Source organism: Typopeltis vanoorti, chromosome 22 (genome assembly GCF_054136105.1).
Source record: "Typopeltis vanoorti isolate ZY-2024b chromosome 22, IOZ_Tvanoo_1.0, whole genome shotgun sequence".
Classification (NCBI taxonomy): domain Eukaryota; kingdom Metazoa; phylum Arthropoda; class Arachnida; order Uropygi; family Thelyphonidae; genus Typopeltis; species Typopeltis vanoorti.
In genome coordinates, this window is record NC_143570.1 from 72,972,341 (window position 1) to 72,999,041 (window position 26,701).

General features: G+C 38.9%; 1 protein-coding gene across 8 annotated transcripts in view; it reads left to right on the forward strand.

Moving 5' to 3' along the window:
- Bmcp (uncoupling protein Bmcp mitochondrial) overlaps window positions 1-26,701 on the forward strand; it is a 475,843-nt gene that overhangs the window by 252,250 nt on the left and 196,892 nt on the right. The window lies entirely within an intron of this gene.

Genomic DNA, 26,701 nt, shown 5'->3' on the forward strand with positions numbered 1-26,701 from the left:
TCACATTTTTCTGTTTGAATGTTAATTCTGTAACTGAAATTTATCTTTAACCCAAAGTAGGTGATTTTAACCAAATTATAAAAGCTGAATAGACAAATGATATTGATATAACAATATGAGTCATTTAAAGTTGACATTCTCTAGGAATTGACTTGACATTCAAGAGCTCAAGATCATGCTATCATGTTACATGGGTCATTAATAAGCTGGTGATCTGCAATATATATCTGCACCAGTCAGATCATAAATGAAATTCTAGCAAGGAAAGTATTGCCACTTTCCTTGCTAGAATTTCATTTATGATCTATAATAAGATGCTAGAACCTCCTCCATTGGATGGTACATGATCAGATTGATGATTAAAGCTACCAAGAAATTATATACTTGGTTTAATCCTTTATCCAGGTGTAAGCAAACAAAGTTTGCACCTGAAGTATTTTCAGGACTGGGGCAACTCATGGTAAAGGTGGTATGACTTCATATCACTTGCATTAGTATCCCATAATGCAAAACACATCTCCTTGCAGACATGTAGAATGCTATGCATTATGGGAAGGGTCATTACCCAGAAATCTGGGTAATGACCCTTCCCATAATTACTTTGCTTACACTAGGTCATTACCCAGAAATCTGGGTAATGACCTAGTGTAAGCAAACAAAGTTTGCTTACACTTGGATAAAGGATTAAACCAAGTATATAATTTCTTGGTATCTTTAATTTATAGTATAACCAAGTGAAAAAACTTCCAACATTAAATTGATGGTAATGCATTAGATGGCTTCCTGATGTGTTGGTGAATAATCCTGTTGCTTATTCTGGCAAGTCATTATTATTATTATTTGTGACACTTCCAAGGAGTCCGAAGACTCATCGCGGGAGGACACCTACTATACAACTGTCTCCACCACTACTACTAATCATCTCCATCTACCGCCCACCACCACAACTAGTATTTTTTGTCTATAAATTGCATATGTTCCAAACGTCCGATTTGTCTGTATGCGGGATGAAAAAAACCAGAGTTTCTGGGAGAAAAAACCTTGCTGCCTCCATATGAGATCGGCTATCACCTTCAATCCAGAGAAATTTAGAAGCACTAATGGGAATTATCAGAAGAGCACTTTTTTGTGTGGGATTCACTTGCACAAGTCCTTCACCTCTGCTGTATGCCTCTACTGCATACAATATGAGATCGGCTATCACCTTCAATCCAGAGAAATTTAGAAGCACTAATGGGAATTATCAGAAGAGCACTTTTTTGTGTGGGATTCACTTGCACAAGTCCTTCACCTCTGCTGTATGCCTCTACTCTGTAATCTTGCAGCATTATTTCAACTTTAAGATAAATTAAAATTAAAAACCAAATAAATTAACATCATACTACAGGATTTTGTGATATGTGGTACTCACAGCATGTTTGCATCCCGGCAGTTAGACCTGTGAGAAATGTGGTATGTGAGAGGCTGGGGAGTGCATGTCTGCTTAAAATGCAGAAAATGGAAAGAGCTTGGCAATATCAAAATTAGCATAACAGACTTTGGCAGTGTTATGTCTGAAATGAGTTGTTAATGCCAACCAAAAGAGAGAGAGAGAGAGAGAGAGAGACGAGTGGTGTGATCGAGGGTGAGGAAGAGAAATGGCATCCAAATAAAGGTATAAAATTGTGGAGTGTGGTAGATTTGGAAGATAGTGTTATTGGTTTTGATTGGGATTGTGAATGTCAAGCAAGAGTAGGTTGTTTGGAGAGAGAGAGAGAGATGCAATGAGAGAAGTGGAATATACGAGGAGTGAGTTAAAAAACATGAAAGTAGAGATTAGGAGACTGGAAAGAACAGAGGTTAAGTAAATAAGAATAGGAGTGAGACAGTTATGGGAATGTTAGAAGGAGAGAGAATAGGAGAACAAGAGGAAGGCAGTGCAGGAGCCAGGGGTGAAGAGATGACTGGAAGTCAGGTAAGTAGGAGAGCAAGGAAAGAAGGTGTGAGAGGAGAGTGAGAGATGCAGGTGAGCAAGGAAGAAACAGAGTAGTAAAAGGTATGATGTATTGAGATTCGATGTTCCATAGAATGCAAACTAGAATGCCTGAGAGGTATTTGCCTGAAAGAATGATAGACAGTGTGATTATTGCAATTAAGTAAGATAAAAGAGTAGATGACAAGATAGTTATGGTAGGTATGAATGACTTGAGAGGCAGTGTGAATCGGTGGTGAGAGGTCTAATGTTCATGCTTGAGGTTGTATTGCACAGCAGAAGGCTGAGAGAGAGAGAAGATAGTGAGTTTGTTACCCAGATTATGTGGATGCCTGGAGTACATTTGAGGACAGAAATGAATATGCAAGAGGTGGCCTGCATTTGAATGGGAAAGGATGTAGACATCGGGAGAGAATATTGTTGCAGGAAATCTAGAGTTATCAGTGTGGGTGGTAGCCTCTTATGCGAATAGTTCACTTGGGAGTAGGTGGAACACATTTGGTGTAATGTAGAATCCAATGGCGTCTGGAGGGAATATTGATAGGTATAGAAACACTGACAGTGTGTTGATGTTTTTTATGCTAACACCAGGAAGCTGGAATAAAGGAGATGAATTGCTGGTGCTGATAATCTCAGCCTGTCCAAAGATTATTGGGATAAGTGAGACATGGTTGATGGAAGATGATGTACTGACAGAAATAGAAGTAACAGGGTATAGCATTTTTTAGCAGGATAGGAAGGACAAATGCAGTGGTAAAGTATTGCCTGTGATAAATGATGAGTTATGTTTTCTCAGAGTGGAGGATTGGGAGGACAGTAGCACAAATAGTTTTGAGAGCATATGGCATGAAGTGGAGATGGGAAGAACAGGATATTTAGCAGAGTGTTGCTATAAGCCAGTGACCATAGTGGGTGAAGAGCAGATGTTTAAGCAGTTGAGCTTGGCAATTGCAAAAAGAATGATAATTATAGGAGATTTTAACTACAGCAGTATAAATTGGGAAGACAAAACTGCATGCAGTAGCAAGGGAGTGAAATTTCTGGAATTCTGAAGGACCAGTATCTTATGCAACATGTAGAAGGAACACAAGGTTCAAGAGTTTTGCAATTGGTGTCATGGCATCAGAAGATCTGATTGTAGCTGAGATGGCATCCTGGTGTCCAGTTGAAGAGAGTGACCATGTGGTTTTGACTTTGAGAATAAATAGACATGCAAGAGTATCGAGGAGAAAGGAATTTATGTGAAATTATAAAATAGATGATTATAATAATCTTAAAAATCAGCTTAGAGCAGTTCCATGGATGGAGGAATTGAAAGGATGAGATGTGATCTGTGCATGGAACTGGTGAAAAATATTTATTAGCAGCAATGGCAAGTTATATACCCCAAGTGAAAAAGAGAACACAATTTGGTAGGTATGAATGGATGACAAATGATATCAAATGAGAACTGCAGGAATCTGTGAAAGGACTTAAGGAAAAAGTCTAAGGAAGGGATGGAGGGTAAATTGTGAGAGGACATGAAAGAGTTGTCGGAAGAAGAAAAATTGAAGGGTAAGAAAGGAAAGACTGTGAGTCTTCTGCCTCAATATGATAGGACAGAATTTAGAAGGACCATGATTGACAATGAGTCAATGAGAAGATTGTGTAGGAGGAATGGTTTACAGTTTATAGATGTATGGAGTGAATGTGATGGATAAAAGGCCTGATGAACTACACTGAATGGCTTTGGAGTTAAATGCTTGGAGAAAGTGTTGTTCAGGGAGAGTTTGAAAGTGCAAAACCAGGGAAACTAGAGATACTGTGGAGAAGCAATCAAGCATGTGTCTAGCCCCACCTGGGATAAATAAGTGTGAGTGCAGGAAGGAATGTGAGGAAATAGCCATTCCTGGGATAGATAAGTATGAGTGAAGAAATTATTGTGAAGAGCTGGGTAGTTTCCCAGGTTTCAAATCTGAATGGACGCAGTTACCCTTACATGATATTATGTAAAGGTAACTGTGCATCCAACAGAAAGTTGAAAATGCATGTCCACAAATGCCTGAAGTATCAGAAATAAAGGAGAGGGGGGTTTTGGCATTGGTTAGTTTGGCTTGACATGGCCAAAAATGATTGGCATCATTGATACCTGGTTGTCAGAAAATGATGTATTTACAGGGATAGAATGTAACAGATATTGTCTTTTCAGAGAAGATAAAGAAAATAGGGCAGGAGGAGGGGTATTATTAATGATAGCTGAAGAACTTCAAGCAACCAAAATAAAAGTGAAGGAATTCATATTTATGAATTTTGGGACACAAAACACATGTGTTGAAATGATTATTTTACTAATTATTAATAAAATAACTCTTGACATTTCGACCCCTGTATTGCAGTCATCATCAGAAGGATACATGTGTATAGGGACCAAGCTACATGCTCTTGCACTCTTCTTCTTCTTCTGCAGCTTCTCCCACTTAAGTGGAGTCACTGTTTGTAATGAGTCTCCTCCACACCTTCCTGTCTTGGGCTGTCACCACATCCAAGTTCTTCATCTTCAAGTCCTCTTCTACCAGCTCCCTCCGTCTCTTCTTTGGCCGCCCACGCTTCCACCTTCATTGCACATCCATTTGCATGACCCTTCTTCCCACATCTTCGTCCTCCCTCCTCATCACATGACCAAACCATCTCAACCTTGCCTCCTGTATTTTTGCTTCTAAGTTCGTAACTTTCACTGTTCCCCTGACATAGTCATTTCTCAGACGATCCTTTCTGGTCACACCACACATCCACCTGAGCATTCTCATCTCTGCTACTTCCATCCTGCTGATGTTATTTTTCCTCAGGGCTACAGTTTCTATAGCATATGTCATAGCTGGCCTCACTACTGTCCTATAAATTTTGCCTTTCAGATTGATCGGCACCCTCTTATCACATAACACTCCAGCCATCTCCCTCCAGTTCCTCCAACCTGCTTGTATCCTGCATCCCGCTTCCTTCTCAGCTCCTCCATCTTCTTCCACTGTTGAACCTAAGTATCTAAAGTCTCTCACCTTCCTGATGACATTTCCTTCCAGCTCCAGATCTGTCTCCTGGCCGCTGCCGACTGCGCAATACATATACTCTGTCTTACTTCTGCTCAGTCTCATACCTCTCTCTTCCAGTACTTTTCTCCATCTTTCCAGTTTAGTTCCCGCTTCTTCTCTTGAATCTACACACAACAAGATGTCATCTTGTTGTGTGTAGATTCAAGATTCTTTATAGAGTACTCTTGCACTCTATAAAGGTAAATTAAATCTATGCTGTTAATTAATCTGTTTCTTAGCCTGACCTCTAGTGATAATTAAATAAGATAAAATAAAATAAAATAAAAAATTTAAATAAATTAACAAAAATTAAATAAATAAATAAAAAATTCAATAAATAATTAATTAATAAATTAAAAAAATTAAATAAATAAACAATTAAATAAATAATTAATTAATAAATTTAAAAAATTGAATAAGTAATTAATAAATTAAAAAAATTAAATAAGTAATTAATAAATTAAAAAAATTAAATAAACATAATTAATTAATTAAATAATTAATTAATAAATTTAAAAAAAATAAATAATTAATAAATTTAAAAAAAATAAATAATTAATAAATAAAAAAAACTAAAAAACCTACAATAAACTCTGCTAAAGTCCTCATGTACTAAGATTCTTCTGGATTTGTACAGTTCAGATTGTTATACTATGATTTTCTTCAGGACTTGTGAAGTTCAGGTTGCTATTGAATGTTAAGGGAAAAAAAAAACACTTCACTCTGGTTGCTATAAAGGTTGCAAATGGGTCCTCCACATTCTTGGAATGGTTAGGCCATCATTTTTGTTCAGATTTGGATTATGTTTGAGCATTTCACATGCTTCTTTAAATTTACTGTCAAACCAGGTTTTGGTGCGTTGTAGGGACTTGGTATTTTTCCAATAAATTCTGTGGTATGTTTGGAGTGAGTGGTCAGAAAAGCTGGTTTTTCCAAAATGAAGGTATTTAATGTGTCGTTTGTGTTCATCCTTCCTAATTTGGAAGGTTTGCCCTGTTTCCTCTATGTATGGTAAGTTACATATGCATTGTATATTGTATACCCCTGGGTGGGCTAGGTGTGGAAGAGGATCTTTGGAAGAACTGAGTGCAAGAGCATATAGCTTGGTCCCTATACACATGTATCCTTCTGATGATGACCTCAATATAGGGGTCGAAACATCAAGTGTTATTTTATTAATGATTTATAAAATAATCATTTCAACACTTGTCTTTGTGTCCCTAAATTCATGAATGCTGATCACCATGTAACCTTAAAAGAAAGAGAAGTTAAGGAAGATTGATCTGAGGGAAATGGTTCATTTGAGGCTGTCTGGTGTTTAATAGAGCCCAATAGGACAAAAAATTTGTTGGTTGCTGCTATAGACCTGGAGGTCTAGCAGAAGATGTGGATGACATCAGCAGATTAGCACATTGAGTGCAGGCCAAACAATTATCATGGTAGACTTCAACTTTGGGAGTATAGAATGGAAGAAATAAAGGGAACATGGCAAAATCAAATTTATACAGTTATTAAGGGATAATTACCTGAAACCGCATGTGATGGAGGGGACCAGGGATATGAAAGTGTTGATCTGATAATAGCATGAGAAGATTAATCTGTAACCCCAGTAGCAACTCTACCTCTTACAGTGGGGAAAGTGACTATGCAGTTTGCCTGAGAGGTTGCTCAACATGTGGAAATTTCAGTCAAGAAAGGGTTTATGTGGACCTACAAAGCTGCCGATTATGATAAACTTAGGAAACAACTTGGAGCAATGCTGTAGCATAAGATGCTACATGCAATTAATGTCATTAGTGTGCATTAGAAGCAGTCAGGAATTGTTTGAGTGATGCAGTATCAGAGTGCATACCCAGAACAGGAAGATAAACTGAGTAGGGATTAAGTAGATGAGTAGCAGTATAAAGCAGAAACTGCATAAAAACAAATCATTGAGGAAGGAATATAAACAAAAAAGTGACCAGCATGTCCACGAACAATATAAAGCACGATCAAGAAGGCTAAATCAGATTTTGAGAGAAAATTATCTAAGCAGGCCAAAGTAAATCCAAAAGAGTTTTTTTAGCTACTTAGCAAGTAAGAGGAAGAATGATTATGGAAACATACTTTTACGCAATGCCGATGGCAGAAAATTGACAGAAGCAGAAGAAATAATTCCGTTACTAAATGAACACTTTGCAAGGGTATATCATTTTGTCATTTGGTCGTTTTATAATAGAAATACAATTTTATTAATACAGACCAGTTTACAATAAAACTTATATTAAAACCTACCATTTTCGCCAGCAAACTGTCTAACTTTTTCAAGGCGTTTACGGAGATATGAAAACTAGTAAATGCAAATTGAAAGGAACATAAAAAACGTTGTAAACCAACTAGTAGCTAAGGTTACACGTTCGTGTGACAGAGAGGACTTATTGTTCTTATTCATTATCACGCATGCGTGTTTCTTGTAAACGTGTAATGTGATTACTGGCTAGTTGTAGTTCAGATTGATTGAGAGAGAGGATCAGGTTTTTCCACGAACTGTTTAGAATTACACCCTGATTTCTGTTGAGGTTTCTGCCAGTTATTGACACTATTGTGGCTTCCTTAAATAAACGATGCCTGTAGTCGTCATCGAGATATGGCATGGAGCTGTTTTGCCAATCTATCATGTGGTTAGACATACAGAAATGATGTGCTAAGCCGGAAGAGATGCTTCTGTTGTGGTTTACATCATGTTCTTTTTGTCTAATTTCTAAACTTCGTGAAGTTTGTCTGATGTAGGCAAGACTACAGGAACAGGGAATGTAATATACTCGTGGATATTTGTAGAACGGCACTTTATTTTTTGGGGGATCATAAAACTTGTCTGATATTGGTGGTTGGTTTGAAGACCACTCTGATGTTGTGGGCTCTTAGTATTCTTGCTATTTGATAAGAAATTGACTTGATGAAAGGTATCACTACAGTAGAAATGTGCGGACAGTGGGATTCTTCTTGTCTGGGGTTGTCATTGTATAGATATTTTTTGATGATGTTTTGAGGATATCCATTTTGTGATAATGTGTTGGCTATTAGTGAGAGTTCAGTCTGTGTATCCTCCTCTTCTGATATAAACTTTTTGGCTCTATGTTTCAACATGTGGATAATGCTCGGTTTGTGTGTGTGTCTTGTGATGGTTTGAAGTATAATGAAGATATCTTCCAGTATCTGTGGGCTTTCTGTAAATGGATAATTTGACACTGTTAGGTTGTTTTTTTATCAAGATATCTAAAAAATGCAGTTGATTGTTGTTTTCCACTTCCAGAGTGAATTTTATCTTGTTATGTATTGAGTTGATTTTATCCACAAACGATTTTAGGTTATCTAAGCTGTCTTGCCATATGATGAAGATATCGTCAACATATCTCCACCATGTAGATGGTCTCGGAGAGATTGCAGAGAGAATTTCTTTTTCAAGTTTTTCCATGAAAAGGTCTGCACAAGATGGTGATAGTGGGCTTCCCATTGCTAGGCCTTCTAATTGTTGGTATATGGTGTTGTTAACCTTGAAGAAATTAGATTGAAGGCAGTGTCTAAACATCTGTGTGATGTCTAGAGGAAAGAGATCTTGGATGATGTTTATTACCTCTTCTACTGGTATATTGGTGAAAAGGGATACAACATCTAGACTGGCTAGCATGTCTGTTGGTGCAATCTTAATGGCTTGGAGTTTATTTACAAAATGTTGACTATTCTTGATTATTATTATTATTATTATTCAGGCCTCCATGCAGTCAAAAGACTCATCGCAGGAGGTCCCTCCTAGGAAACACAAAGTGTATCATACCATTCCTTAAATTCATTGACCGTTCTCGCTCTCACCACTCTATCAGGCAATGCATTCCACGGTTCAGCCATCCTCCATGCAAAGAAACCACTCCTCAACCTCTTGCTCACAGTTTCCTTTCGTAACTTCCAGGGATGGTCCCTTGTCATCACTCCTTCCTGCTGTTTAACCAAGTGAAAGTACTCCCCAGTGTCAACCCTGTAACCATCTCTCAACAGTTTAAAAGTCTCAATCATATTACCTCTCCTTATTCTATCCACCAAACTCTGCAGTCCACATTCCCTCAGCCGATCCTCGTAACTAACATTGTACAGTCCTGAAACCATCTTTGTTATCCACCTTTTACCCTTTCCACAATTTAATTTATCCTCTTCAAATCCTGGGGACCAAATCTGAGAAGAATAGTCTAAGTGTGGTCTGATCAGGGTCTTATACAAAGGAATGATAACTCTTTTATCTCTGCAGGTCAACGTCCTTGTCATTATTGCAGAAATCCTCTGTGTTACCTTCACTACCTTTGCAATATGTCCCCTGAATTTCAGGTTTCAATCAATCATCAACCCTGGATCTCTTGTCTCCCCCCCTACTTCCTCCAGTGTAGCTCCTCCAATAGACTATGCAACATCCCATCGATGTCTCACAAACCTCAAGACCTCACATTTTGCTACATTAAACCAATATCCACATTCATTTGCCCATCTGTCTAGCTTATTCAAATCCTCTTGCAGGGTTACCTCATCTGCACTATTACTAATAACCCTTCCCAGCTTCACATCATCTGCAAACAACTTAATGTCCCCTGCAATCCACTGACAATGTCATTGTTATAAAAGTTAAATAATATAGGTCACAGTACTGAGCCCTTTGGGACCCCACTTCTAACCCTCTACCTCCTTGAAACTGCCCTACAACTCTCTGATACCTATCGGACAACCAATCCTGAATCCGATTGACCAACCTGATATCCAAACCCATGTGCTTATCAGCTTATCCTGTGGCACCCTGTCAAATACCTTCACTAAATCCAAGAAAATGGCAGTATATGCCTTTCCCTCATTTACTGCTCTTGTAACTTTATTATAAAAGGCTAGCATATTATTAAAACAAGAGCATCCCTTAACAAATCCATGTTGACTCTCACAGATAACATTCATCTTCCCAATGTTGTATACTGTCCCTCACTAATTTCTCCAAGATCTTAACAACTACTGATTAACACAAACTGGCCTATAATTAGACACTTGCAGTCTGCTACCACCCTCATGCAATGGCACTATCTTACCTTCCTTCCATTCCCTGGGCACCTTTCCCATAGCCAGACTTCCATTGAAAATCCAGGTCAAAAGTGCTGTCAGTTCTTTAGCATATTTTCTCAAAACTGTGGTGAAATACCATCCAGTCCAACAGCTTTACTGGTATCCAGAGTACTCAGTATTTGGAACACACTCTCCTCTTGCACCTCTAAACCCTGAACCTGCCGTATCCCTCTAGTATTAAAACCTCCTCCAGGATGAAATACTCCAATAAAGTACACATTGAACAACTCCACTATGACCTCTGCATCAGTCACTCTATTCCCATTTTTATCCTGCAATGTTATTCTTCCACAAACATTTCTCCTCCTACTGGACACATAGCTAGAAAATTCCCTAGGATTTTCTTTGGATCTTAGGGCCAATCTCTTCTCATATTCCAGTTTTGCCTTCCCTACCATACTAGTCACTCTCCTGGCCTGTGTCTTATATTCTTCATGCATCTTATCCTCACCTGTCTGCTTATATCTTTTCCATAGCCTCTTTTTCACATGCAATTCCTGTTTAATATTGTTTGTCATCCACTTTGCATGAAATTGTGTCCTCTGCTTCACTTGTGGAATACAGTTTTCTATTGCTGCTAACAAATATTCCTTCACAATTTCCCAAGCTTTAATGATATCCTGGCCTTCCAATTCCTCCCTCCATGAAACTTCCCCAAGTTGATGTCTAAGACTATTATAATCACCTCCCTTATAATTCACATACGTTCCAGTCTCTTTGATACTTCTGCATGTCTATTCATCTTTGAAGTCAAAACCACATGGTCACTCTCTCTCCAACTGGTGGGAGAGATGTCATCTCAGTTATTATCAACTCTTCTGATGCGATGACCAAATACAAAACTCTTGAACCTCTTGTTCCCTCTATTACATGTTGCCTAACACATTTGCCCCTCAAGAATTCTAGAAATTCCATTCCCTTATTGCTACATGCATCTTCCTCTCCCCAATTCATACTGCTCTAGTTAAAATCTCCCATAACAATCATTCTTCTTGCACTTGCCAAGCTCAACTGTCTAAACATCTCCTGGTCCCCACCCTCTGTGCTCCTTGGTTTTTAGCAACACCCCACTAAATATCCTGTCTTTCCCACCTTTACACACTGTATGCTTTCAAAATCATTAGTGTCACTGTCTTCTAAAGCCTCCACTCTTAGATGACATAAGTCATCACTTATCATAAGCAGTACTCCACCACCATGCTTTCCCTTCCTATCCTGCCAAAAAATGCTGTACCCTGCTACTTCTATTCCTGTTATTATAACCCCTTCTGTCAACCATGGCTCAGTGATCCCAATAATCTTTGGCCAGGCTGATGATATCAGCGCCACCGATTCTTCTCCTTTATTCCAGATACTCCTGGCATTAGTCTAATGCATAAAAATGCCACTTTTTCTATATTCAGCATTATTCCCTCTAGACTCCACTGAGCTCAACGTTAGCTGATGTCGTCCCCCTTCTCCCAAGTACCCATTCCCACAGGAGGCCACCCCTGCTACCATCAACGATGGGCATTCTAATTTCCCTGCAGTGGCACACTGACTCGTTCAGAACAGCAATCTCTCCATATGCCTACATCTTTCCTCATTCAAATGCAAGTGGTCTCTCTCGCATAGAATTCTTTTCTGTCCTCAAACACCCTCCAAGCATCGACATATTTCAATGCTCTCTTCTGACACATTCAAGCTATTCTGTTATTCAATATTACTGCTCTTCTGCTCAGCTCGTCACTATCATACACTAGGCAACATGCACACTATCTTTCCTCTCTGTGTGTTCTTTCGTACAACCTCAAGCAAGAATCTCATATCTCTCGCTGCCCAATTTACATTACCTCTCAAGTCATTTGTTCCTACCATCGTAGTCATCTCATTCACCCTTTCACCCCTCTTAATTGCCATAACCACACTTTCTATCGTTCCTCCAGGCAAATACTCCTCATGCATCCTATCTTGCACACCATGAATCATTGAGTCCATATATTACACCTCTTACACCCTGTTCCTCGATTGCTCACACGAATCCCTCACTCTCTCCCCTCTAACAATTTTTTTCTGTGTTCCCCTACTTACCTGCCTGCCTGACATCACTCTATCCCTGGTTCCAGTGTTCCCTTGCATTCTTCTCATTCTCCTACTGTTTCCATTCTCTTCTCTTCTATCATTCCCATAACTCTCTCTCTCATTTCCTGTCTTCCACTGTTCCTATTCTCTTCTCTTCTGTCATTCCCATATCTCTCTCTCTTTCCCTCTCTTCCACTTATTCTATTCTCTCCTCTTCTATTATTCCCATAACTCTCTCTCATTCCCTCTCTTCTACTGTTCCTATTCTCTCCTCTTCTATCATTCCCATACTCACTCCTACTCTGATTTGCGTTGTATTCATCTCTTCCATTCTCCTAATCTCATCTTTCACACTTCTCATCTCATTACCTAGACATTCCACCTGCTCTTTCAGCTCATCTGTCTCTCTCTCTGCAGGTCAGCCACTCTTATTTGCTATTCATCCTCCCAATTGAGACCATCTCCAAAAACTTCACGATCATTGAACCTTTCCATACTCCCCACTCTCATTATTTTATTTATATTTCTCTCGCTATTCTCGCCCTCTGTCATACCACTCATCTCTCTATGTGGAGAATCTCCTGCCTCTGACTCAATGAGGTCAATTTTATAGTCATCTCTTACTCACCAAGTTCCTCCCATGTCCTGCATTTTGCGCATATACGTATTTCCCCTTCTCTCACCTTCCATATATACAACCATCGGGACGCATACATTCCACAAGTGTCACATGTTACAAAATCCTGTATTATATCACACAAAATGGAGTCCTTAAAGAAGTACTCACACAAACATTATTGACTTCCAAGTGAATATAACCATGCGCACGATTAGCAGGACCCTGAAATCCACTCCTCTCCCATGGTTATCAGTGCTTTCCGACATAGCCCCACCAAATATACGAAGAAGGCAGGCTTCACTAAATGAACTGGTGAAAATCACAAATAACTCCGTACTGCCTCTCCACTCATCCCTTATAAATTTCCCTAGAACCCAGCTGAAGTCAATGTGCTCATTTTGGGACATAACCAGAGCCTTTTCTGGTCCGGCATCCTCAACTCACAACATGTGGAACCAACACTGCAGCAAATTGCCAACAAATGGTTCTCTCATGAAGTAGTTCTGCAGCTGCCAGCCTGGCTTCATCCTTCCTAGAAGGCTATGGACAACTATCAACAGAATCAGGGTGAATGAGGGTAGATGCAGATATCCCTGCATAAATGGAATATGGAAAATAGCCCTTACTATGACTGCACCCATATTCTTCACACTATCAAACATATCATCAGTGACTGCTCCTGCACGTTACCATGGAAATGGCAAAGGGGGGCAGTCACTAATGATATGTTTGATAGTTGGACATTGAACATTGAACTATAGCAGAATCTTACCATAAGAATACATACATGCATTTTATAATAAGGTGACAGTGGAATTGGATAAAGGAAATGGTTATACTATAATACTGCTGGACTTTGCAAAGGCATTTGACAGAATACTGCATGGAAAATTACTACATAAGAAGTTGGAACAAATGGGAATTGATATGAGGCCTGTCGCATGGATAGTGAGGGTGGCTGATAGACATCAGAGGAGGGTATATGGTGGAGTGGAATCAAGGCAAATGGTTGTGACTAGTGGAGTGTCCAGGGCTCTGTGCTAGGACTACTACACTTTAATTTGAACATATTGACCAATAAGGGAGTTTATTTTCCTCATTATAAGGCACATCTTCTCCACCACCACCACTATGAACTGTACATAGCATGCTTTCTCTGATCTTTCCAGAAGGATATCATAACAATCCTGAATAGTTTTGATCCTAATAAGTCTACTGGTCCAGATGTTATCTCTCTATTTGCACTAAAACTTATGTTCCAGAATTAACATATCGACAGACTCCTCGATGAGTCTGTCGACTCCTTGGAGTTGCCCAAGATAATAATTGCCTAGACAAGCTGTCATGCTTACTAGGCATCTATCAAACAGCATGGAAGCAATTCTTTATCCAACTTGTCCCCGAAAAGAGACATAATGGTCAGGCATCAAACTGTCATTCCTCATTTTCTTCACCTAGCTGTTCTTGGGAGTGCTGCCCGGAGAGAGTTTTTCCCTGGAGACCATCATCTAATTAGTGATCAACAATTTCATTCAGTTACTCTCTACTGCAGATGTCACTGGTCTTATCCTCCTTTAGACATCATCATCATAATCATCATCAAATTCCTGCCATGTACCCTCAAGGGGTGTACAGGATATGACAGTACTACATGAAAAATTTACATAATTACTAACTTCCTATCTATATAGGAAGTTAGTAATTATGTAAGTTTTTCAGTCTGTTACCTGTCAAAACTTATTATCATAATCAGATCTTATATTTCTATCTTCAAAGGTACTTTTTATCGTATCAACCCACCTATATCTTGGTCTTCCTCTGGGTTTTTTTCCTGCCAACCTGGCAGAGAACACTTCTTTTGCTAATCTGAGATTAGCAAAAGAAGTGTTCACCTGAGATTAGCTCTGCTAATGCATTTCTGGATGCTGAAAATGTCAAGTTCTTTCCTGATATCCTCATTTTTAATATGATATTGGCATTGATGCCATCTGTTCATGCCTCTAATCTTTCTCAGAACTCTCATATCTGTGGTCTCTAGTCCTTGATCAAGTGTTTTACTTCTGACCCAGCTCTCAGATCCATAAGTTAAAATTGGTTTGAACACTGTCTTGTATACAGCTAATGTAGTGTTTTGGCTAATTTCTCTCTTATTCCATATAAGAGAGATTTGTTGATTCTGTTGTCTATTTCCATATTTAATTTACCATTTTCACTAAAAATCGTGCCTAAGTAGCTGAAATGTGCCACTTTTACTGTTCCACTGTTCTATAGGTTCTCCATTCACAGTGCAGTTGATATTTTCAATGCTTCGGCCTATTTTCATTGTCTTTCTCTTGTTATTGCTGACCTTCATACCGTATCTACTACAACAGTTATTCAGTTTAGTCAGGGAATCTTGCAGATTTGTAGCGGATTTATTTAGAAGTATAACATCGTCTGCATAAAGCAAAGAGCTAGCATTAACATCTCCAATTTTGATATCAGGTTTATTATTATTATTATTATTATTATTAAACAAGATCTCATGGAGTCAAAGACTCATCTAGAAGGTCCTTTTATCTCACACACATCTCATCATACCGGGTCTTAAACACATTCAAACTCCTTGCAGACACCACACTCTTAGGCAAGGCATTCCAATCATTCACAACTCTGCACGAAAAAAACCTGCCTCTCACTCCCCTACTCACACCCTCTTTATACAGTTTCCAGGGATGACCTCTGGTTCTCCCCTGATCTCCCACTATTCTCTGTAGAACTTCTCCACCATTGGTCCTATAACAACCCCTTACCAAATTGTAGGTCTCTATCATATCTCCCCTCTTCCTTCTCTCCACTAGACTCTGCAAATTACATCTTTTCAATCTTTCCTCATACTCGACATTCCAGAGATCAGAAACTACCTTAATCAGTTGCCTTTGGACCCTTTCCAACATCTCTTCATCCTTCTGAAAACCAGGTGACCAAATCTGGGCACAATAGTCCATGTGTGGCCTAATCAAAGCCTTATACAATGGAACGAGAATCTCCCTACTTCTACACGTCAGTGTCCTCCTCATCATTCCCAGAAGTCTTTGTGTTGTCTTCACAATTTTGGCGATGTGTCCCCTAAATTTTAGATCCTTATCCACTATCACTCCCAGATCTCTTATTTCCTCTACTTCCAACAATATATTCTCACCAAGCATAAACTCACTAATCACTCAATTTATTCAAGTCTTCTTGCAAGGCCACAACATCTTCACTACTCTTTATGGTTCGTCCCAACTTTGCATCATCTGCAAACAACTGAATATCTTCATCCAAATCTTCGCCAATATCATTAATATACAAGTTAAATAGTAATGGCCCTAAAACAGATCCCTGAAGCACTCCACTGGTGACTTTCCTTTTCCTGGATATTGCACCCCCATACACAACTTGTTGATACCTATCAAATAGCCAGTCTCCAATCCAATGCACTAATCTAATATCCAACCCCATCTGCTCTAGTTTGACTGTCAACTTATCATGAGGTACTCTATCAAAAGCTTTTGCGAAATCCAAGTATATTACTGTGTATCCTTCTCCTCTGTCCAAGGAAGCAGTCACTTTATTGTAATAAGTAAGTAGATTACTAAAACACGACCTCCCTTTAGCAAATCCATGCTGTCCATCGAAGATTATACCATTGTTGTCAACCCAACTCTGGATCCTAGTTCTCACAAGCTTCTCCAACAACTTAACCACAACACCTGACACACAGATAGGCCTATAGTTTGATGCTTGAGTTCGATCACCTCCTTTATGAAGTGGCACAATCTTGCCCTCCTTCCACTCTTTAGGGACTTGACCAAGTGCAAGACTCGTATTAAAAAAATATGTCAAGGCAGGTGTCAACTCTCTGGCACATTCCTTCAGAATATGCGGTGATATATTATCAAGTCCCACAGCCTTATTTACATCTAGTTTACTCAACTCCCCAAACACCTCTTGCTCACTTACAGTCAGTCTCTCCTCCCCATCATCAACTGCTCTTAATCTCTCCATGAAGTCACATTCACAAGATTGAAAGATCTTTATTAACTGCTCATTAAGTATCACCACCACACATTCTGCAACAGCTGTCTTTATACCATTTCCTCCAATCAATGTCATCCTTCCATAATTATTCTTTCTTTTGCTGGCTACATATCGAAAGAACTCCCTAGGATTCTTTTTAGCTTCATTAGCTAACTGCTGTTCATACCTCTCTTTAGCTACTCTCACCAACCAAGTCACCCTCCTTGCCTGGTCTTTGTAGGCCTCATGAAATTGGATACTTCCACTTCTCTTATGCTGCCTCCACAATGCCCTTTTTCTCTGTATTGCATGCTTAATCTCTTTATTCATCCATCTCACACCTACCTTATTTAACCTTCTCACCCGTGGTATACATTTAGACATTGCATCCACTAAATATTTTTTGAAAATCCCCCAAGCTGCATTGATCTCTTTTCCAGCTAACTCCTCATTCCATGCTACACCTGCAAGCTGTCTCCTGAGCTCTTCATAATCACCCCCCTTATAGTTCTTCCACATATACCCTTTTTTCACAGGGGTCCTTGCACTGCTGGCAACCACCCAAGTAATCACCTCGTGGTCACTTTCACCAATTGGTGGAAAAAATTATCATTGATAATTACATCCTCCGATGAGATGACCAAATCCAAGACCCTTAATCCTCTTGTGCCCTCTGTTACATACTGTCTGAGATAGTTATCCCTCAAAAACTCAAGAAACTCATTTTCTTTACTTCCAGTTGCTATCTCTTCATTCCAGTCTATATTGCCATAATTAAAATCACCCATAATGATCACCCTTTTCTTATTTGCTTGGCTTATTTGACTATACATTTCACTATCACCACCATCCACATTACCAGGTCTATAACAGCATCCCACCAAGTATTTGATTCTATTCACCTCTATCTCACACCATACTGCCTCAAAACCACTGGCCCCATTTCCCTCTTGCATCTCTACCTTGTATGGACATAACTCTTTCTCTATCATCAATAGCACTCCCCCTCCCTTTTTACTCCTTCTATCCTCACGAAACACATCATACCTTTCCATCTCTATTCCTTTCAGGATGTCATCCTCATCTAACAATGTCTCACTTATTCCGACAATCTCTGGGTGCACAGACACAATTAGTGCAACCATTTCATCCGCCTTGTTTCTTATACTTCTAGCATTGGTATACAAACACAACAACTAATTTCTGGATCTACAGCTAGTTTCACTGATACCACTCACTCGATGTGATCTCTCCATGCTGGACTGGGGCCATTTCCCTTTCTGCTTCTTCATTTTAGAACCCTTTGCAATTCCATCTGTTTCCTTTTGATCCCTGATCATCCCATTACTTTCCTGCCTACACATGCTCTCACCTCCTCTTGGAGCATACACCTTTCTCACGCTGTGTATCCCTGTCCACCCTGAGCCTCCCCGTTTCCCTGCTCCTCTTGCACACCCATTCTCTCATTTTCTATACTCATACCACTCACTTCCCCATTCATTTCCACTCCTTCAATCTCTCCTGTCTTACTCTCCTGCTCTTCCACATCACTCCCCTCTTGATCTCATTCATTCTCTCTATTCACTTCTCCACTTTCCAGCAGCAGTCTCTCCAAGCGACTCACACCATAACCACTCAAATGCAGTCCATCGCTCCCATACAGCTCACTTCGTCCCTCAAACTCATTCCACACATTAACAAACTGTACTCCCATCTCCTCACACATTTCAGCCAGAATATCATTCATAATCCTTGCTCTCCGCCTCATTTCACCACAATCATACCTAGGCAACACACTGACCACCCTTCCTGTCACACTATTCTCCTTTATCTTTCCAAGCAGTCTCCTGACATTTATTTTGACATGCTCTTTGTTCTTTCTCAAATCATTTGTACCAATTAATACAATTAACTCTTTTGCTCGTTCCCGCCTCATATTCAATGCCTCAATCACTCTACTCATTTTACCACCTGGAAAACATACCTTGTGCATTTTATCCTCTAGCACACCTTTAATAATGGAGTCGCCATACAACGCCACTCGCTCATCTTTTGTTAATTCTTTCATGCCATCATGATTTATTTTAATAGTTTTGACCTGAATTCTCTTAATTTCATTCCGCATCCATTTCATTTCTTGCTTCATCCAATCCAATTCACCTTCCGAACCTCGCGACACATTCACTCTATCATTAAATCTTTCTAACTTTCTAACTCTCGACCCCCTCTTCTCACTTTCCCTCTCATTCATCCTTCTATGTTTCCGTACTTTCGGTCCAACATAAGTCCAACTTTCACTATCATTCTTCTCACTTTCACTCTCACATATCTTTCTTTGTTTCCGTACTTTCGGACTAACATGCGTCCAACTTTGGCTATCATTCTTCTCACTTTTACTGTCATTCATCTTTCTTTGGTTCAGTACTTTCGTTCAAACATGCGTCCAACTTTCGCCATCAGTCATTCTTTTTTCGCTATCATTCATTCATTTTGATTTTTTTACTTGCAATTTCTGCATCACGCCATTTCTACTTTCATTCGTTCTCTCAATTTCGTTTCTTTCCGCCTCACTTTCGTCCCTTTTAACATCCGTTACGGTTGTCAAATCACTCTTTTTCATTTTTTCCTGATTTTTTAACATTTTTTCGCCTGTCTTTCTCACCGTCCTCCTCTTTCAAACGTGCACTCGCGACACAATCGGTACTAGCACTTTCTGTCATCAACTTCATATTCGCATTCATCAATTCCTCGTTCAGGTCACATTTCGCACACACCCTTCTTCCATCCGCACTAAACATCCACAAATCATTTATGTAATCGAAGGAATACATATAACAGACCTCACACTTAACGAACCGACTGAAATCCAAATTAAAATCATGGAATGACAATGCCGCCGCCATTTTTTTTTTTTTTCTCTGCAGGTTACTAGGTCTAATATTAACGTTTTCGTATTTAGTTTAAGCAAGGGAAAAAACCCCACACTAACAATATCGGTAGCGTACAACGTTTACAGCCGCTCTTACTTAAACAATTACGCATATATACTTAATTATTCCTAGTAAAACTTATCTGAATCAGGAGCTCTTCAAAACACGTCCATAGCGCTTGACCCACTAGCGCCCTCTCCAATACCACTTTCCTTGTTTAATACCACTTTCCTTCATAATGTTATCCATATAGATAATGAATAACAGAAGGAATAATGTACATCCTTGTCTGACACCAGATTTAACATTAACCATCATTTTGTACTTCCTTCAATTCTAACTGATAACTTACAACTCAAATAAAGACCAAGTATGCTTTATATAATGCCCCATTGACACCATGTAACTGTAGCATATTGAATAGCTTCTCTCTTGATACTTTGTCATATGCCTTTTGCAGATCTGCAAAACTTATATACAGATCGCTGTTATATTCCCATGATTTCTCAACTATTTGTTGTAAAGTGAACGTCTGATCCTGATAGCCACTATTTGGCCTGAATCAAGCTTGTTCTTCACCAAGTTTTCTTCTCAACCGTTTCTCAAGTATAGTTGCACAAATCCTACCAGGAACACTCAGTAGAGAAATACCTCTGTAATTCTCACATTCAATTTTATTTTTCTTTTTATATGTGAGTACTATGAAAGCTCTACTCGAATCGTCCGGAATTTGTCTCTCTGTCCAGGCCTTCTGAATGTGCAGTGCAGCCACTGTAAGACTTTTATACCTCCATTCTTGAGCATTTCTGATCGAATATCACCTTCTCCAGCTGCCTTTCCACATTTCAGGCTTTTGATGGGTTTTTTCTACTTCAAGTATGGATATGTATTCCTGACTGCATGCACAGTCAGTGTTTCTTACCACTGTGCTGTCATCACCGATTGTTTGTTTAGCAATTTTTCGAAGTAATTACTCGATACTTCAAGGATATCTTTTTCTCCTCTTTTCATGTCACCTTTATCATGTCTTATTCCTTTTACAACACTCTTTCCTCCATTTCTGAGCTTCTTCAATAACCTCCAGAATATCTTGCTGCCTTCTTGATATTTATTTTCTATGTTCTTTCCAAAGTCTTCCCATGACTTTTGTTTAACTATTTTTACGCAGTGTTTAGCTTTCTTATATTTGTCTCTGTATTCTCTAAAAGCACAAGCTGACTTATTTGCCAGGAACTTTTGATATGCTTTCTTATTTTCCTTCACTGCCTGTTTAACTTCTTTTGACCACCATGGAGTTCTGATTTTTCTATCCTTGCAGACAACCTCACCACATGCCTCTCTAGCAGAATCAATCAATGTTTTCTTCAGGCCTTGCCACTGAATCTCCATGGTTTGGTTCCTGTCCTCAAACTCTTTCATTTTTTCTTCAATAATGTTTGTGTATTTTAGTCTACAGTTCACATCTGAGAGCTGCTCAACTTTTATTCGCTTTAAAACTTTCTTATATTGTTTTCAATATGAAATTCAATTTTATCCTGCTCAAGACTAAATGGTGATCACTTCCAATTTCAAATCCTATGTACACTCTGGTTTCCTGCACCAGGGAGAAAACATCACTATCAACAATAACATAGTCAATGAGACTTTTCTTATTCCTCGCCTCTTCTCTCCATGTGAATTTATGCACATTTTTATGTTGGAACATTGTGTTAGTAATAACCAGTCCATGTCATGAGCAGAAATCCAACAGATATTTGCCATTATTATTAGCTTTGCTCTTTTCTCCAAATTTTCCCAAAATATTTTTGTATGTCTGACAATCATTTCCTACTCTGCTATTTAGATCCCCAACAAAGACCAACTTTTCCTTTTTCATTGGGTCAGCTATTTTCTCTAAAGTCTCAAAAAATTCCTCCACTTCTACCTTAGTAGAACCTTCTGTGGGACCATAGGCACAAATAAGTCTCATTTTCCAGTTCTCATTCTCATATTTGCCCACGGGTCATGGAAATGTTTAGAGAGACTCATAAGATTGTTCTCAATATTTCCTAGACATTCGATCCTGTTTGCTTAGAGTCATTTTTAACAAACTACCATATTATGTTCTCCCATCAGCCATTTGTCCAATCACAAACTGAATGGCCAGCATCCTCCTTAGTGCATGGTTTCATCTCATCAGATTTTCCCATCAACGCTATAGTCCTAGCATGCTATTATCCTCCCTATGCTGTCCCTTCTGTGCATCAGTGATCCCTCTAACCTCAATTCCAATCCATTGTTTTGCTGACATTCTCCATTTCTCTTCTTTTTAAGAAACATTGTAGTACTCAAATGATTCAAACTCCATGATCTTCCTTAATCAGTGGCTTAAATGCTGGTCTCCTCACCCTTCTCAAGTGGAGAGAAAATAATCTGGTGAAATTCAATGCTATCAAAATACAGACCTGTCATATTTCCCAGAAGAAGAATCTTCCTTTACTTCCTTCACTCACACTTTTGATAATATTCCAATCACCATTGAAGATCAGTTTCTCTTATTGTGCTGTTCACATCCAGCTTATCCTGGTACAAGCACATTGCATCCATAACTTCCTCTGCCTCTAAAACACTTGGTATTATTTCATTCAAAACACTGTACTCAACTCCTAGCACTTTATGATTCCCAGATCCACCCAACCTTAGAATATTGTTCACACATTTGCAGTGGTGCACCGAAAACCTCCCAAAGAATTCTTGAACATATGTAAAATAAGGCAGTTCATTTAATAGATAAGGCAATTCACATACTCAGACTTCTTCCAATTGCTTTCATATAGAAGCTCTATTTCAAGGTGTTTATAGGTAATTTTATGAGTACTACATCATTGAACTTCCGACCATTCCTCTGCAGTGGCTACTCATGTAAGAACATGAGTAGCCACTGGTCAAGATCTATGTACAGCTCAGCTTCAGAAATTATGAAATCAACTACACATCTTCTTCCTTCATTCCATCTACTTCTGTTTTTTTTTTAAACACCCTTCTCCATACCATTTTCTCCCCTTGGTTTTGAATTCAAAACCAAGCTTTTTCTTCTTTCTCTCTAACTGCTTGCCTACAACTAACACCATTGTGTTAGTTGTGTTAGTTGCTTTGTGACTTCCCATGTGTGGAATTGATGTCAGCGGAAAAAAAACAAAAACACGTGGTATGTGTATGTGCCACTCTCACTGACCAATGAGATGATAACTTCATTCATATGCTACCATTGTGCTAACATGAAGTATGACAGCAGGCAGATATACAGCTACTGCTCTGAGTGCATAGCTGGTCTTATACCCATGCAAGTTATCATTTGCTTTCTCTTAACTAGTATTATGTATTTACACAAACGTTTGCTAGCTTTGTTGACTGAGTCGTTAGCATATCCATTCTCCAACAGACTGTGGGCATAAATATTTGTGATTGTCTTTATGTGGGAGATGGATTTCATCACTTGCTATGAGACCACTACTCCACTTATTGGAGGCTTGAAGTGCCTTGCAAAAGTTCCCTGATCAGACTCTAGTGAAGTGTTTCCAGACTATATAAAAAAGAAATTATTATTATTATTGTTATATGAGCACCTCCATGGAGTCCGAAGACTCATCGCAGGAGACCCAATCTATCAACCTCTCCTCGAACCCATTAACAGACAAAGCACTCACAACTGCCTCTAGCAACCTATTCCCCTCATTCGCAACTCTCCAAACAAAAAATCTAGTGTGGTGAATAAGGGTCCTCGCATCATTACTCACCACACTTTTATTCAACTTCCAGAGATGATCCCTTGTTCTGGTCTCTCTAGCCAAGTGCTGAAACATTTCCCCTGCATCTGTCATATAAAACCCTTTAAGCAACTTAAATGTTTCTATCATATCCCCTCTTTTTCTCCTATCAACCAATTTCTGCAATCCACACACCTTCAATCTATCCTCATAAGGAACATTCCACAGGTCACTCACCTCTGAATCCTCTCCACCCGCTTTCTCATTCCCAAGAAACCCAGGGGACCAGACTTGAGCACAGTAATCCAGATGTGGGTGTATCAAGGCCTTATAAAGAGGAATAACAACTTCCTTATCTCTACTAGTTATTGTGTTCTTCAATGGCCAAGTAATCTTATGGGGTACATTAGCAATATGTCTTCTAAACTTTAACTCTCTTGTCTACCACCACACCTAAATCACTAGCTTCGTCTATTTCCTTGTGTACAGTACCATCAGTGTGATACGTAGCTTGTAATCTATTTATCCCAAAATGCATAACTTGACATTTTCCATATTAAACTGACACCCATTATTTTTTGCCTATACTGACAGCCTTTTTAAATTGTCCTTCAAGCCCTCCACATCATCTTGATTAACTATTACTCTAACTAATTTCGCATCATTAGCAAACAACTGAATATTTCTTTTCAGGTAATATCCTATATCATAATAAATTTAGTTTAATCCTTTATCCCAGTGAGAGCAAACAAAGTTTGCACCTGAAAATATCTTCAGGACTGAATATAGTGTTATACTATCTTACCTGGGTAAGTAGTGCAACACCAAGGCAACTCGTAGCAAAGGTGGAGCAATTTGGTGTTGCACTACTTACCCAGGTAAGATAGTATAACACTATATTCAGTCCTGAAGATATTTTCAGGTGCAAACTTTGTTTGCTCTCACTGGGATAAAGGATTAAACTAAATTTATTATAGTCTAACCTAGTGAAAAATAAACTTTCAACATCTTTTTCTAAATCCAGAGTAATTTTAAAAAAAAGGTTGTAAACCTTTTGGCAACTCCTATAAGTAAAGATGACCTTGCTACTGCTTCTGCCTGGTATCTCCAACTCTGGGCCTGGCTCCCACTGAAGAGACCTCAGTAAAGGTCGAAACTAGTCTGGGTAGTGGCCAATCTCTTAATGCATAACAGTATACATGTCCACAAGGAGATGGGTTTTGCATTATTGGAGATACTGGGATAGGAGTGTTGGTATCTTGCTCCACCTTTGCTATGAGTTGTCTTGGTGTTGCACTACTTACCCAGGTAAGATAGTATAACACTATATTCAGTCCTGAAGATATTTTCGGGCACAAACTTTGTTTGCTCTCACTGGGATAAAGGATTAAACTAAATTTATTATAGTCTAACCTAGTGAAAAATAAACTTTCAATATCCTATATCATTTATATACAAATTAAACAGTAATGGTCACAGCACTGAATCTTGCGGCACACCACTAGTCACCTGTTCTCACCATGATTCTGCTTCTCCATATACCATCTTTTGATATCTGTCCATCAGCCACCCTCTTATCCACTTAACCAGTGTCATATCCATATCCATTTATTCTAATTTGTGTAACAGAGTTCCATGTGGTATTCAGTCATATGGCTTTGCAAAATCCAGCAAAATCATTGTGTAGCCATTTTCTTTATCCTGCTCAGCTATTACTCTATTATAAAAAGTTAGTAAATTATTAAGGCATGACCTAATCCTCACAAAGCCACGTCGACCTTCATGCAGTATAATTTTTATCTGCCGATTCTTGAATTCTGTTTTTTATCAATTTTTTTAATATTATTACCACCATGCTGGAGATGCTGATTGGTCTATAATTTGCTACTGTAGTCTTCGAACCTCCCTAATGCAAAGGAATTATTTGCCCTCCTTCCATTCCCTTGGAATTCTACCAGAGCCGAGACTTAAATTAAACAGCCTAGTCAAAAGCATTGCCAGTTCCCTTGCACATTCTTGCAAAACCCTACCTGATATCCCATCTAATCCCAGATCTGTAATTACATTGAAATTCTGCAATATCCTAAGAACTTCCAATTCATCTACCTCTGTTCCCACATTAGTGTCTGTTACACAGGTTAAAGCAGTAACATCACTAGGATGATATATCCTTGCAAAGTGGTCACTTAGTAACTCAACTATTTTGTCTGTTTCTGTCTCCTCGTGACCATCATCACTCATTAATCTTCCATAGTCATTCTTCCTCTTACTTGCCATAATGAAAGAACTCTTTGGGATTTACCTTGACCTGCTCAGCTTGATTCTTCTCATAATCTGATTTTGCTTTCCTTGCCATGCTGGTCACCTTACTTGCCTGAGCCTTGTACTGTTCATAAGTTTGCTGGTCACCTTTCTCTTTATATATTCTCCACAGCATTTTCTTCTTCTGCATAGGGATCCCAGACGTCCCGTAAAATACAAGATCATCCCATTTTTGGCTAATGCAACCTGTTGTCCCAAGGAAACTCTTTGGGACAGCTTTTTGTCCTGTATTTTAGAGTTCAAGACTGAATAACAAAATCAATGCGGTATAATTTCTATTCTATTACAAACATCGCTCTCTGTCATTACAGGGAACTGTCGATGCGTTGTTATTTTCTGAAGGCAATTGATGGCAACACTGCAACAATGATAAGTTTGTTAGAACAGTGCGCATGTGCATTGACATTTTGGCATGTGCTGTGATATTGACTCAGCTTTAAATAGCACGGAATGTTCCACTTGGCCCATGCCATTTTAGAAGCTTACTCCAAGAGAAACAGGTTGGTGCTTGCAGAGTATTAATTACTGTACGGCTACTGTTAAAATGTATAGTTTTTCAATTCTCCTGTGGCCCTGTTGAATGTTGAAAATGCCAAAAAGGAAGTGTAATTATACAGACGCTTTAAAAATTCAATTTCCATTTTTAAAAAAATCTACTAAATTGGGCGAGACAGATAAGGTGGAGTGTACGGTTTGTGGTGGCTTGTTTAGCGTCGAGCATGGCAGAAAGTCCAACATTACCCAGCACATTGCTACAAAAAGACATAAATCTCCATCTTGAGCTAGTACAATTGCAAAAGTCAGTGATTTCTTTA